This window comes from Jatropha curcas, chromosome 4 (genome assembly GCF_041381405.1).
Source record: "Jatropha curcas cultivar XTBG-Jc1 chromosome 4, XTBG_Jcur_1.0, whole genome shotgun sequence".
NCBI classification, from domain to species: Eukaryota; Viridiplantae; Streptophyta; class Magnoliopsida; order Malpighiales; family Euphorbiaceae; genus Jatropha; species Jatropha curcas.
Genome location: NC_143154.1, coordinates 6,445,699 through 6,459,828, shown reverse-complemented (window position 1 = coordinate 6,459,828; position 14,130 = coordinate 6,445,699). Strand labels below are relative to the sequence as shown.

The window sequence follows — 14,130 nt, the reverse complement described above, 5'->3', positions numbered from 1 at the left end:
ATGAACTAATAGAATAAGCTGGATAGAATTAAATGAAATCAAATTCCCTAGTAGCTTAATCCCCTGATTTCTTTTCACCTAAATTTTGTGTTTGATCTCTTTTACTTTGAATTTTATTTACTTTACAGCGAATTCCTTTTATCATCGTCTAAATAATAATAGGTTAACATAATTTTGGTAATTGATAAACAATCCCTGTGGATACGATACTTTCTTACTCTATATTACTTGTTGCGATTTCGTACACTTGCGAAAAACGCTGTCAAGTTTTTGGCGCCGTTGCCGGGGATTGGCATATCAATATCAATACGAATTACCCTGTTGTTAATTTAGACACTCTTTTTATTTTTACTTAATTTTCTCCTAAGAATTATTCCAGGTGTTTTATGCAAAGAAGATCAAGGACGACTGAACCTCTAGTCTTTGACCCAGAAATTGAAAGAACCTTTCGTAGGCACAACGCTGCAAGAAAAGCAAGAGAAATAAAACTCGAACAACAAGCAGACATGGCCAACGAAAACGAAAACAGAAATGAAAACGTAGTTGGACCACCACTTCAACATCCGATCCGTACCTTAAGGGATTATACAACACCTAATCTGAATGGGACAACCTCAAGTATTACAAGACCTAGGGTAGAAGCTAATAACTTTGAGATTAAACCTGCAATTATCCAAATGCTCTCTACCTCGATCCAATATGGAGGTTTGCCTAGTGAAGATCCTAATGCTCACATCACCAATTTTTTGGAAATTTGTGAGACATTCAAACAAAATGGTGTTTCTGAAGATGCAATCAAGTTGAGGCTTTTTCCTTTTACTCTTAGGGATAAAGCTAGATCATGGTTACAATCGTGTCCCGCTGGAAGTTTTACCACATGGGATGAATTAGCTCAAAAATTCCTAGCTAAATTCTTTCCATCCTCCAAAACCACCAAGTTGCGTAATGAGATAATGACATTTGCTCATCATGATCAAGAGAGCTTGTATGAAGCTTGGGAAAGATTCAAGGACTTGTTAAGAAAGTGCCCCCATCACAGTTTGCCCAAGTGGTTACAGGTACAAACTTTCTATAATGCATTATCTCCTAACATCAAAATTACCTTAGATGCAGCTGCAGGTGGATCCTTTGAAAAGAAAGGAATTGATGAAGCATATGAATTGATAGAGGAAATGGCAAGCAATAGCCATTACCAAAACAGTACCGAAAGGAGAAGAACTGCAGGAGTTTATGAAATAGACGCCATTACAGCACTTAATGCCAAGGTAGATAACATGGTAAGGAAATTGGACATGTTAACTACTAATCCTGTAAATTTTGTCATGCAAATTTGTGATAGGTGCAATGGACAACATGGAATTGGAGAATGTGTCATGGACTCTTTAAATCCACAAACTTTGGAACAAGTGAACTATGTGATGAATCAAGGAAGAAAGAATTACCCTTATTCAAATTCATATGACAACAGGTTAAGGAACCATCCTAACCTATCCTATGGTAATCCTAACAATGCCTTGAATGCACCACCTGGTTTCCATCCTCCGGAAAAGAAATCTCATGACGACCTCCTCACTGCTCTTTCCAAATCACACATGGAGTTCATGAATGAAACTAGAGAAAACCATAAAATCCAGCAAGCTCCAATCAGGAATTTGGAGATTCAGTTAGGGCAGTTCGCAAACATGATGGCATCTCGACCTCAAGGTACGTTACCTAGCAATACTGAAAAGAATCCAAAAGAACAAGTGCAGGCTATCACCTTGAGGAGTGGCAAACAATTAGATGAACCACTGAGGAAAGAAAAGGAGGAAAAAGAACAATCAAAAGTGCCTATCATTGATTTAGAGGAAAAAGAAAAGGTAAAACCATATGTTCCCCCTGTACCCTTTCCACAAAGATTAAAGAAAGCACAAGATGACAAGAGCTTCCTCAAGTTCCTGGATGTGTTTAAGAAGCTTCAAATCAATATTCCTTTTGCTGAAGCTCTTGCACAAATGCCTAGCTATGCTAAATTCCTAAAAGATATCTTGAGCAAGAAACGAAGATTTGATGATCAAGAAACGGTAATGTTAACCGAGGAGTGCAGTGCGATTATCCAAAACAAACTGCCTCCAAAGTTAAAAGATCCAGGAAGTTTTTCTATCCCTTGTAACATTGGTAATCTTGACTTTGAAAAAGCTTTGGCAGATTTGGGTGCTAGCATCAATCTTATGTCCTATGAAGTTTTTAAGATGCTAGGTATGGGAGAACTCAAGCCAACAAGGATGTCTTTGCAACCAGCAGATCGTTCAATTAAATATCCTAGAGGGATTGTCGAAGACGTACTTGTGAAGGTAGGTACATTCATCTTTCCTGTTGATTTTGTTATTCTTGACATTGATGAGGACAGGGAAGGATCTCTAATCCTTGGAAGACCTTTTCTTGCAACTGCAAGAGCATTGATAGATGTCTATGAGGGTAAGTTGACTTTTAGAGTTGGACAGGAAGAGATTGTATTTGATGTACTTAAATCTTGTAAACTCCCTATGGATCATGGAGACTGTTTTAGAATTGACGTAGTCGATGAATGTGTGGAGACCACTTTGCATGTTGAAAATAATGAGTCAAGCATCTTGAATGAAAAAGAAAAGGAACTTCCTAAGCATGAACTGAAACAACTTCCACCTCATTTAAAACATGCATTTTTAGGTGAGAACCATTCTTTTCCTGTTATTATTTCTTCTCGTTTAACGCTTGATCAAGAGGAAAGGTTGTTGCAGGTTTTACAAAGGCACAAGAAAGCATTAGGATGGTTTATCTCAGATCTACAAGGAATAAGCCCAAGTGTGTGCATGCATAAAATCTTGATGGAAGAAAACTACAAACCTTCAATCGAGCACCAAAGGCGACTGAATCCTAACATGAAGGAGGTAGTTAAGGCTGAAATTATTAAACTCTTAGATGCCGGCATCATTTATCCAATTTCAGACAGTAATTGGGTAAGTCCTGTCCAAGTTGTTCCAAAGAAGGGAGGTATGACTGTTATTTTTAATGAAAACAATGAATTAATCCCCACAAGAACAGTCACAGGTTGGCGTGTGTCTATAGATTATAGAAAATTAAATAAAGCAACACGCAAAGATCACTTTCCCCTTCCCTTTATTGATCAAATGCTTGAAAGGCTTACAGGATATCCTTTTTATTGTTTCTTAGATGGCTATTCAGGGTACTTCCAAATACCTATAGCCCCTGAAGACCAAGAGAAAACTACATTCACTTGTCCTTATGGCACTTTTGCCTATAGGAGAATGCCTTTTGGGCTATGCAATGCCCCTTCAACCTTCCAAAGGTGCATGATGTCCATCTTTTCTGATATGGTGGAAAAATTTATTGAAATATTCATGGATGATTTTTCTGTATTTGGTTCTTCCTTCGATGCATGCCTTCATAATTTATCTTTAGTGATGCAACGATGTGAAGATACTAACCTTGTGTTAAATTGGGAAAAATGTCACTTCATGGTTAGTGAAGGTATTGTCCTAGGGCATAAAATCTCTCAAAAGGGGATTGAAGTAGACAAGGCAAAAATTGAGGTAATTGAAAAACTACCTCCCCCTAACACAGTGAAGGGCATAAGAAGTTTTCTTGGGCATGCAGGGTTTTACAGGAGATTCATAAAGGATTTCTCAAAAATTACTAAACCTCTTTGCAATTTATTAGTTAAAGATGTACCTTTTGATTTTGACAAAGAATGTTTAGATGCTTTCAACAGGTTGAAGAAGGAGTTAATCTCAGCCCCGATCATCACTACACCAGACTGGACTTTGCCCTTTGAACTCATGTGTGATGCTAGTGATCATGCTATAGGAGCTGTTCTTGGACAAAGAAAAGACAAGAAGTTGCATGTTATCTATTATGCAAGTCGCACATTGAATGATGCACAATTAAAATATGCAACTACAGAAAAAGAACTGCTAGCTATTGTTTTTGCTTTTGACAAATTCAGGGCATATCTAATTGGAGCTAAAACAATAGTCTACACAGATCACTCCGCCATCAAATACTTGCTGGAAAAGAAAGATGCAAAGCCAAGACTCATTCGTTGGGTACTTCTATTGCAAGAGTTTGACCTAGAAATTCGCGACAAAAAGGGGACCGAGAACCTCGTTGCTGACCATCTTTCCAAGCTTGAATTGGGGGAAGGAGACACAAGCAAGCTACAAATCAATGAAAGCTTTCCTCATGAGCAACTTCTTCTAGTGGCAAACGCTCAAACCCCCTGGTACGCTGACATTGTTAATTATCTTGTTTGCAAAATTCCTCCTCCCAATTTTTCTTACCAACAAAGAAAAAAATTTTTTCATGATATCAAATTCTACTATTGGGAGGAGCCATTTTTGTTCAAGTATTGTAGTGATCAGCTCTTCAGGAGATGTATACCGGAAACTGAAATAGAAAGTGTCCTTAAATTCTGCCATTCAATGGAATGTGGAGGCCACTTTGGAGCAAACAAGACAGCTGCGCGTATACTAGAAAGTGGTTTGTATTGGCCTAATCTTTTTAAAGATGCTTATAACTATGTTCGTCTTTGTGATCGTTGTCAAAGGTTAGGTAACATTTCGAAGAGACATGAAATGCCCCTGAACAGCATCCTTGAAGTCGAAATCTTCGATGTATGGGGTCTGGACTTTATGGGACCTTTTCCACCATCATATTCAAATCAATACATTCTAGTGGCGGTGGATTATGTGTCAAAGTGGGCAGAAGCTGTTGCTCTTCCAAATAACGATGCCAAAAGTGTGATGAGCTTCATCAAGAAAAACATTTTTACAAGGCATGGAACTCCCAGGGCGATAATCACGGACGGAGGTAAGCATTTTTGTAATAGATATTTAGACTCCCTTCTTGCAAAATATGGTGTCACTCATCGTGTAGGTACTCCATATCATCCTCAAACCAGTGGACAAGTAGAGGTCACTAACAGAGAAATCAAAAAGATCCTCGAAACCACTGTTGGACAATCGAGGAAGGATTGGTCCAAAAAGCTAGACGATGCTCTATGGGCCTACAGAACGGCATTCAAAACGCCTATAGGTATGTCTCCATATCGCATGGTGTATGGTAAGGCTTGTCATCTTCCTGTAGAGTTAGAACATAAGGCGTTTTGGGCCATTCAATTTTTTAACTTTAATGCAAAGGAGGTTGGTCAAAAGCGATTGCTACAGCTAAACATGATGGATGAAATGCGCCTTCACGCTTATGAAAATGCCAAAATATACAAAGATCGCACTAAACAATGGCATGATAAGCGCATTATCATGAGGGATCTAAAGGTAGGCCAGCAGGTGTTGCTCTATAACTCTAGACTTCGGTTATTTCCTGGTAAGTTGCGCTCTAGGTGGTCTGGACCATTCACAATCAAGGAAATCTTTCCTCATGGCGCGATTGAAATAGTGGATGGTAAGTCGAATCGAAGTTTCAAGGTAAATGCTCAACGTTTGAGAAGCTATTATAATGAAACCTTTGAACCCATCAAGACTACAATTGGTCTTGCTTAGCCTAAATTAAGATAAGTGCGTCGAACTTAACGACGTTAAACAAAAGTGCTCATGGGAGACAACCCATCTATTTTTATTAAATTTTCGTCCATTTATTTATTTTTATTCCCTATTTTATTTGTCAAAATCCCAAATTTTCTCCATAAGTGTTCTTTTGTTTAGTTAAGAATTTTTGTAGGAAAAAGTGGAAATCCAGAACCAAGCACGCCCTAGCCGTGCTGGGTGGCACGCCTGTGCCATGAGAGGTGAAGCCAGCACGCCTCAGGCGTGCCCATCAGCACGCCCGTGCCATAGAAAAGAGATTAACACACTTGAAGGTCAGAGGAGAGCACGCCCTAGCCGTGCTAAGTGGCACGCTCAAGTCGCGCTACGAAGCAAGTCTCAACAAAGAAAACGCCCAAGTCGTGAGCGCGACATTCACAAGCGCGGGCGCGATAATTAGAAAAGAGAGTCAGAAGATTTGCAAAGAAAAGTCGCGAGCGCGACATTCATATACATGGGCGCGAGCTGAAGTCGCGAGCGCGACATTCATATACGCGGGCGCGAGCTGAAGTCGCGAGCGCGACATTCATATACGCGGGCGCGACAAGCAGATCTGAGTGTCAGAAGCAATTGGACTAGAAGACGCGAGAAGGCGCGAGCGCGATATTCATATGCGCGGGCGCGAGAAAGCACCTTTGAGAGGCAGAAAGTTTGCCAGCAAAATACGCGAGCGCGACTTTCATATGCGCGAGCGCGAAAAGAACTTGAGAGGCAGGGACAAGCACGTCCCACGGCGTGCCAGATAGCACGCCTGTGCTATTCACAGACGCTTTTCAATATGAGAGTCGGAGAAGAGCACGCCCAAGGCGTGCTTTTCAGCATGCCCGTGCCAGGTACGCCCTTTCTTTCGTTTTGCAGGTCAGAGGAGAGCATGCCCAGGCCGTGCTTATCAGCACGGCCGTGCCACGATCAGACACCCTCATTTATTGGCGCCCCTATTTAAAGAGCACGCCTCCAACCGCCCCACTGTCCATCTCGCACGCCCTAGCCGTCACCTCTTCTCTCTCAAACTTTCTCTCTTTTTCTCCTTTCTCTCTCAAATCTAACACCCTCCACACCAAATTTTCAAATAATCATCTCCAACCATGCCTCCTAGATACAAATGTAGCAGACCCGCATCCTCAGTTGCCGCTCGAAAATGCCCAACTGTGCAATCCACCACGGCTCCTCAACCTCCTTCACCTCCAGCAATTCCTTTCGACTTTGCCTCATCAGAACAACAAGAAAGGTACACAAAATTATCTCTTCGGCCTATTTTACCGAATCGATTCATTGATGAAGCTGCTTTAGCACAAGTAGGTCTTAGAGATATTGTGTTAGAACCTCTTAGGCGAATAGGGTGGGGACAGTTTCTTGAAATGAAGGACTTAGTTTATGCTCCATTAACTCTAGAATTCTTAAGTTCCTATTCATCTTTTATCCGGTTTTTGCCTACATCTCCACCAAGCAAAATTCGTTTTAGGCTTCTTAGCCAGGATTTTGAACTGTCTGTGAATGAGATTAGCCAAATTTTCGGATTCCCCATAGAAAATAGTCAAATTCAAATTTCTAGTGATTTTAGTGCACGCAATACTTGGTAAGAATTTACCGGTGAAGTAAATTATAATCCTAGATATTCGAAAGCGTCAAAATTGAAAAAACCTTCCTTGCGGTATATTCATAAATTTTTGTCAAATACTATATTTGGAAGGAGTGAAAGTGATGGGGTGTTAGGTTTGAAAGAGCTATATTTTCTATGGGCAATTGAGAATGGAGTCTTGTTGAATGTTGGGTATTGGCTCTGCCAGAGATTTGCAAAGGTGGCTCGAGCCGACAAAGGAGCTATAAAGATGGGGTGTTTTGTAACCCGAATTGCTAGATATCTACAGGTTTGGAACCCGGCTAGGCCAATTTATGATAGTGTAGGAGGGGGGCGTGGTACCAGGCTGGATGTCGATGTTATGATTCATATGAAGTTGATTGAAAAAGTTGGGGATGCATATCGAGTAATAGGTGCCCCATAGAATGATTCTGATGAGGAAGAAGCCGAGGCTGCAGGCGGTGCTGACATGGAGGAGGATATCCCTCCACCTTTTACTTCTTCTTTTGGTGCAGGTACATCGGGTGCTGGCCCATCGTTCCAAGGCACATCCAACATGTCAAATGATGAAGTCTTTGCAAGGATGATGTCTCGAATGGACCTCTTTGACACGCGCCTTAGCGGAATGGAAACAATGATCACAGACCGTTTCCAGTCCATTGAGATCATGAATGGCAGTCTTGATTCTAAGATGGACACCATGCAAGGACAACTGCAGACCATCCTCCAGTTTCTGCAGCCACCCCCACCACTAGAAAATTGATGGATTTCTCTTTTCTTTTCTGTTTTTGTTTCTGTTTCTTTTGTTCTAATACATTGTCGTGGTTGTTTTCCCTTTTAACTTGTTTATTTGTTATGTGGATCTTTATAACCTCTTAGTAGTTTTTGTTCTTAATGTTTAGTTGCTCCTTTAGCTAAGACACTTTCCACCACCTTTCTATTGTATTGTTCAATACAATGTTGGTAAGTTTTCCTTCTTCTCTCTTACTGCTTTTCTTCAAGTAATGAAATAAGTTTGGGGAATTTATACACATTGGGGACAATGTGATTGATTGAATTGGGGGAAGGGAATTTTAGCTAAAATTTTTGTTGTTTTTGCTTAACATGGTTGGAATGATTACAAGAAAGCTTGAAGATTCTCATGTCTAGTAATAAGTGTTAAACATAATTGATTCTCAATTCTAGCATATTTAAGTTTTGAATTTGAAATTTTGATTTAAATATGTTCATTGATCTAAATTATTTGTTTCTAGAGTTTTAAACACTGATTTTTATGAGAGTTATGATATATAGGTGTGTTTCACTCTAAAGTATTTTAAACCTCGGCATTCCTAGAACAAAACTTAGAAATCCCTTCGAGGCGAAAAATTTAAATGTTTACGTTTTGAAAGAGATGATTTAGGCAATTTTTTGTTGAAACCTATATTTAGCCTAGACCACCTAAATTAAAAATATGACTCTTGAAACCAACTTTGAAGCCTAAAAACCGTAAATTTTTCTTCTTCACCCTCAATAAACCAAGCCATTAAAACCAAAATTCAATTTTCCTACCCTAAGTACAAAGGATTGTATGATTGAAAGATTCGATTTTTAATTAGAATGTAGCAACAAAAGAGGGAGAATTCATCAAATAATACTAGCAAATAAAGAAAAGAAGAAAGAATCAAGAAAGAGGCACATGAAAAGCAATCAAAAGAATTCAAGAAAAATAGAAAAAAAGGGCAAGGAAGAAAAGTGCCAAAATATTAAGAAAAGACCTTGTCCAAGATGCCTCTAGCTAGTAAGAAAATTTCAAAACAAAGACACTCCCTAGAACTAGAAAAAGTTTAATTAAAATAAAATCTTGAATGTTATACATCCTTTTGTACTCTTGTCTACATTTTATCCCTTTCTTTGATCAAGCAAAAGTTACACCAAGAAAGCCCCATTACAACCCAAAATAAAGACCTTCTGATCTTTTAATCGTATGCATTTATATCGTGGAGAAAGGATGACTAATTCTGCATATGGGAATGCCACTTTTGCTCTATAAATTGTCTTATTTTTAAATGCTTTAGATGATTCATGTCCTGTTTATCATAATTTGAATATGTATTAGTGTTGACAATCTCTTTAAACTTGTATTTTACTCAATGAACATGTTTTCTTCAAGAAATAAAAGACAAGCTTAAATGTGAATAGCATGGAGAACAATTGAGTCTATCCACTTATTTGCTAATCATGATATATTGAAAAGTTTATTGAGATCATCTTCAACCATGGTAAGCTAGTCATTTTCTTTTAGTTTTTTTTCTGCTTAAGGACAAGCAATGGTTTAAGTTTGGGGAATTTTGATAAGTGTAAATTTTATAGTGTTTTTAATATAGTTTTTATTAGAATTTTAGTAAGTTTTTACTTCTTTAATTTAATTTTAAATCACTTTTAGTATAATTGTGTTTAAAAGCTTCCTTGGTCTTTAATCCGCTTGATCTAAGAGAAAATTGCAGAAATTTGGCGCAGAAAAGAACTTTAGAATGCAAGGCACTCAGCTTCTAGCACGCCCAGCCCGTGCTGGAAGGCACGCCCGTGCTAGAAGCCAAGTAAACCAAAGGAGAGACAGAAGAGAGCACGGCCAGGGTGTGTCAAAAGGCACGGCCGTGCTACAATGGGACCAGGGCGTGTCAAGCATAGCACGCCCATGGCAACTCTAGACAGACTTCCAGAGAAGAGCACACCCTGCCTGTGCTCTGTAGCACGCCCGTGCCTCAGTACTTCACTAGCCCGTGCTACCTAGCACGCCCCGTGCTTCACTAGCCAGACCTCCAGACTACAGCACGCCCAGCCCGTGCCATGTAGCACGCCCGTGCTGCCCAGGCGGAACCAGCGTGAATTTAACACGCAAATCAAGCCTTTCTCACATGGGCCGACTTCAGGGAGTTTCCTAAACACACTAAACAAGACCTGGACCTATTCTTGAAGAAAAAGAAGTCCTAATCAAGAAGAAATCAAGAGCCTAAACAGTTATGATCTCCTATAAAGGATTTTGTGCTAAATAAGGATTCTATTTTCCTAAAAGGAGTCAGACTTGCCTTCAGGATCTCTATATAAAGGGAGGAACTTCTCATAGTAGGGGATCTCGTTTTTTTTTGTGCAACACTTTACATAATTCTCTTCTTCTCAAAGATTTCAAGCTTCAAATAATTGTGCTAAGATTCAAGGAAGCCATCAACATAGTTGTGATACAGTTTTTGTGAACCCCTCCCCAAAATATCAAGCATATGAATGCATGTGACTAAAGCAAGAAGTGCACGTGAATGTATGAGTCGCCACCTTGTTTAATTATTTTAGGGTAAACTAGGAAAAAACCCTAAGTGACTCCGATTTTAATTAACCTAGTTACTAGATTAATTATCCCAATGTTTAAGGCACAGTCTGCAAACCCGAGGTGGATCCCGAGACTATGTCATGCTGATAAACTAACCGATGAATGAATGCTTTGCAAGGTGAATGATGGATTAATGAAATGTTTGAGTGATTTTGACTTGCCGCTCGGGGTTAAATCCCAAACATGCCTACGTACTTCCATTTGAATGGAAGATCAAAGTCAACGTAGTTCGATAGGCCTTTTTAAAAGGGCTTTGAAGGTGTATGCTTAATGCATGAGTGTGTATGCTTTGTGCATGAGTGTGTATGCTTTGTGCATGAGTGTGTATATGCTTTGTGCATGAGTGTGTATATGCTTTGTGCATGAGTGTGTGTATGCTTTGTGCATTTTGTTTAGGCATTTCGCCAAAGATTGATTGATTTTTAGGCATGTTGCCAAAAATGTTGATTTTAATGGCTTTTAGCCAAAATGATTTGATTTAGGCAATTGTTGCCAAAATGTGCGATTTAGGCGATTGTCGCCAAAATGGTTGATTTTAAGGCCTTTGGCCAAAAGATTGATTAATTTAAGCGATTTGTCGCTAAAATGGTTGATTTTAAGGCCTTTGGCCAAAATGTGTTGTTTTAGGCAATTAGTTTGCCAAAATGTGCGATTTAGGCTTTAATGCCACGATTATCAATTAATCGGGCGTTCGAACTTAATCACAATTTATTGTCGAAACGTGATTGATTAAGGCTTTTAGCCACAATTATTGATTAATTGGACTTAAGCCGGATTTGTTCGAAATAAGGCAATTGAACCGTAGTTATTAATTAACTAGGCTCTTTTAACCAATATTATCGGATTTAAGGCTTTAATACCACGATTATTGATTAACCGGACATTTAAGCTTAATCAAATTAATTAAGGCAGTTTATTTACCAAAAAATAATGACGTGGATGCATTTATGCAATTGTAGAATTATTAAGAGTAGAAGAGAAATATGCATGAAGTGCTAAAATTAAATAGGCAGAGTTTTGTTTACATACCTGATTTAATCGACGACCGCTTCTTAACTCCAGATTAAGCTCCTTGCTTAGGAAATATTAATTAATTTTAATTTGTTTAATTTTAATGTCCAAATATCACAATAAAAATGCAATAAAAATTAAATTAAATGCAAAAAGCGGTAAAGAAAACGCAAGGAGCGTGAGAGGGAGAAGGATTCGTTCGTCAACACAGACAGGAGGTGTCAAAAATAGGCTGAAAATGGTCTATTTATAGGCCATTTTCGGGTCCAGGGCGGCAGGTGCCGCCTGGCTTGGCGGCAGCTGCCGCCCAAGAGGCTGGGCGGCAGGTGCCGCCCGGGAGGGCGGCAACTGCCGCCCTGTCGGTGGGGCGGCAGGCCCCGCCCACGCTGGGCGGGGGGTGCCGCCTGGGAGCGCGGCAGCTGCCGCCCAGTCGGTGGGGCGGCAGGCCCCGCCCGGTCTGGGCAGCAGGTGTCGCCCAAGCTGGGCGGCAGGTGCCGCCCAGGGGGGGGCCAGGCCCCCCCAGCGCGGGGCGACAGGCCCCGCGTGCGCTGGGCGGCACGCCTCGCCCGCGCGGGGCGACAGGCCCCGCGCGCGCTGGGCGGCAGGCCTCGCCCGCGCTGGGCGGCAGTCCTCGCCCACGCTGGGCTGCAGGCCTCGCTCAGGAAGTGGGGCGGCAGGCCCCGCTGCCGCCGTGCTCGGCGGCCGGAGTCGCCGTGGCCGGCGGCCGGCTCCGCCGTGACCGGCGGCAGGCGCCGCCGTGGCCGGTGTGGACACCGTGCCTCGCTCCGGGAGCCTTTTTGAGAGTTTCGGACCTCCGAAAAATATTCTGGGACCTGTTCCGCGATCCTCGCGACATTCCGGACGTTTTAAGTACCATATTGACATACTTCCAGTAAATGTCCAAAATGGCCTTCGGTCCGGCCGGACTGTTTGCAGTCCGGCATTGACACTGTAGCAAGGTCAAAATTTGAGTATTCACAGTTCCCCCCCACTGGCTATCATAAAAATGATTTATGAGAGCCAGTGGCCGTCTGAAGGAGCAAATTTTGAAGGCGAAACTCGGACCTTGGGCCAAATTGGGATTGTGGGGCCTTAGGCTGAGTTGTGAATTTTCGGACCCTAGGCCGAGTTTTGAATTTCGGGCCTTAGGCCGAATTGTGAATTTTCAGGCCTCTGCGGCCGAATGTGATTTTTCGGGCCTCTGTGGCCTGAATGTGATTTTTCGGGCCTCTGTGGCCTGAATGTGATTTTTCGGGCCTCTGGGGCCTGAATGTGATTTTTCGGGTCCCTGGGGCCTGAATTGTGATTTTTCGGGCCTCTAGGGCCTGATTGTGATTTTTCGGGCCACTTTGGCCCGAATGTGATTCTTCGGGCCTCTGTGGCCTGAATGTGAATTTTCGGGCCTCTGGGGCCTGAATTGTGATTTTTCGGGCCTCTGGGGCCTGATTGTGATTCTTCGGGCCACTTTGGCCTGAATGTGATTCTTCGGGCCACTTTGGCCCGAATGTGATTCTTCGGGCCTCTGTGGCCTGAATGTGAATTTTCGGGCCTCTGGGGCCTGAATTGTGATTTTTCGGGCCTCTGGGGCCTGATTGTGATTTTTCGGGCCTCTGGGGCCTGATTGTGATTCTTCGGGCCACTTTGGCCTGAATGTGAATTTTGGGCCTTTGTGGCCTGATTTGTGATTTGTGGGCCTCTGTGGCCAGATTGTGAATTTTCGGGGCCTGTGTGGCCGAAAATGTGAATTTCGGGCCTCTGTGGCCTGATTGCGATTTTTCGGGCCTGTGTGGCCGAAAATGTGAATTTTGGGCCTCTGTGGCCTGATTGTGATTTTTCGGGCCATTTTGGCCTGAATGTGATTCTTCGGGCCTCTGTGGCCTGAATGTGAATTTTCGGGCCTTTGGGGCCTGAATGTGATTGTTGGGCCTCTGCGGCTGAATGTGAATTTTCGGGCCTGTGTGGCCGAAAATGTGAATTTTGGGCCTCTGTGGCCTGATTTGTGATTCTTCGGGCCTCTGTGGCCTGAATGTGAATTTTGTGGGGGCCGTTGCCGTCATTATTCGGCGGCTGCTGCCGCCGTTATTTGGTGGCAATTTGGCGGCCGCTGTCGCCTTCGTTCGGCGGCTGCTGCCGCCTTCATTCGGCGCATTTTTCTATAAAAACTTGTTTTGTTGGTTGCTTCTTCACTCATTCTCTCTTTTCTCTCTTCTCTTTTTGTTCTTGTTGCTTTTAAAGAATGAATCCTTCTTTCAATCACAGCATGCACAACTGGACTAGGAGTCTCTCCAAAGTTGAAAAGATCAATTTGGGGAGGTATGGTCTCTCTCCTATCGTTACTCTCAGGGGGGTAGTAATCGACTGGAATTTTTTATGGGCCTGCATCAGACTTTGGGATCCTGAGTCCCATGTGTTCCGGTTCGGAGCCATGATGGAGGAGATGTGTCCTCTTTTTGAGGAATTTTGTGCTATCATAGGGTGCGATCCCAATGCCCCATTGGTCAGGCACGAAGTCAAGATTGGGTATGTTCGGTCGTTTGAAAACCTGTTTCAGTTCAGTCGACCTCAAGCTAGGGCTATGATTGTTGGTGATCAGAAAG

The 14,130-nt window shown here is 42.0% G+C and overlaps 1 non-coding gene across 1 annotated transcript; it reads right to left on the bottom strand.

Moving 5' to 3' along the window:
• Positions 1-935: 935 nt before the first annotated feature.
• On the bottom strand, positions 936-1,041 carry LOC119369317 (small nucleolar RNA R71). Its single transcript, XR_005176996.2, has one exon. It is a non-coding gene; the product is annotated as a small nucleolar RNA R71 (small nucleolar RNA).
• Between the last annotated feature and the right edge of the window lie 13,089 nt (positions 1,042-14,130).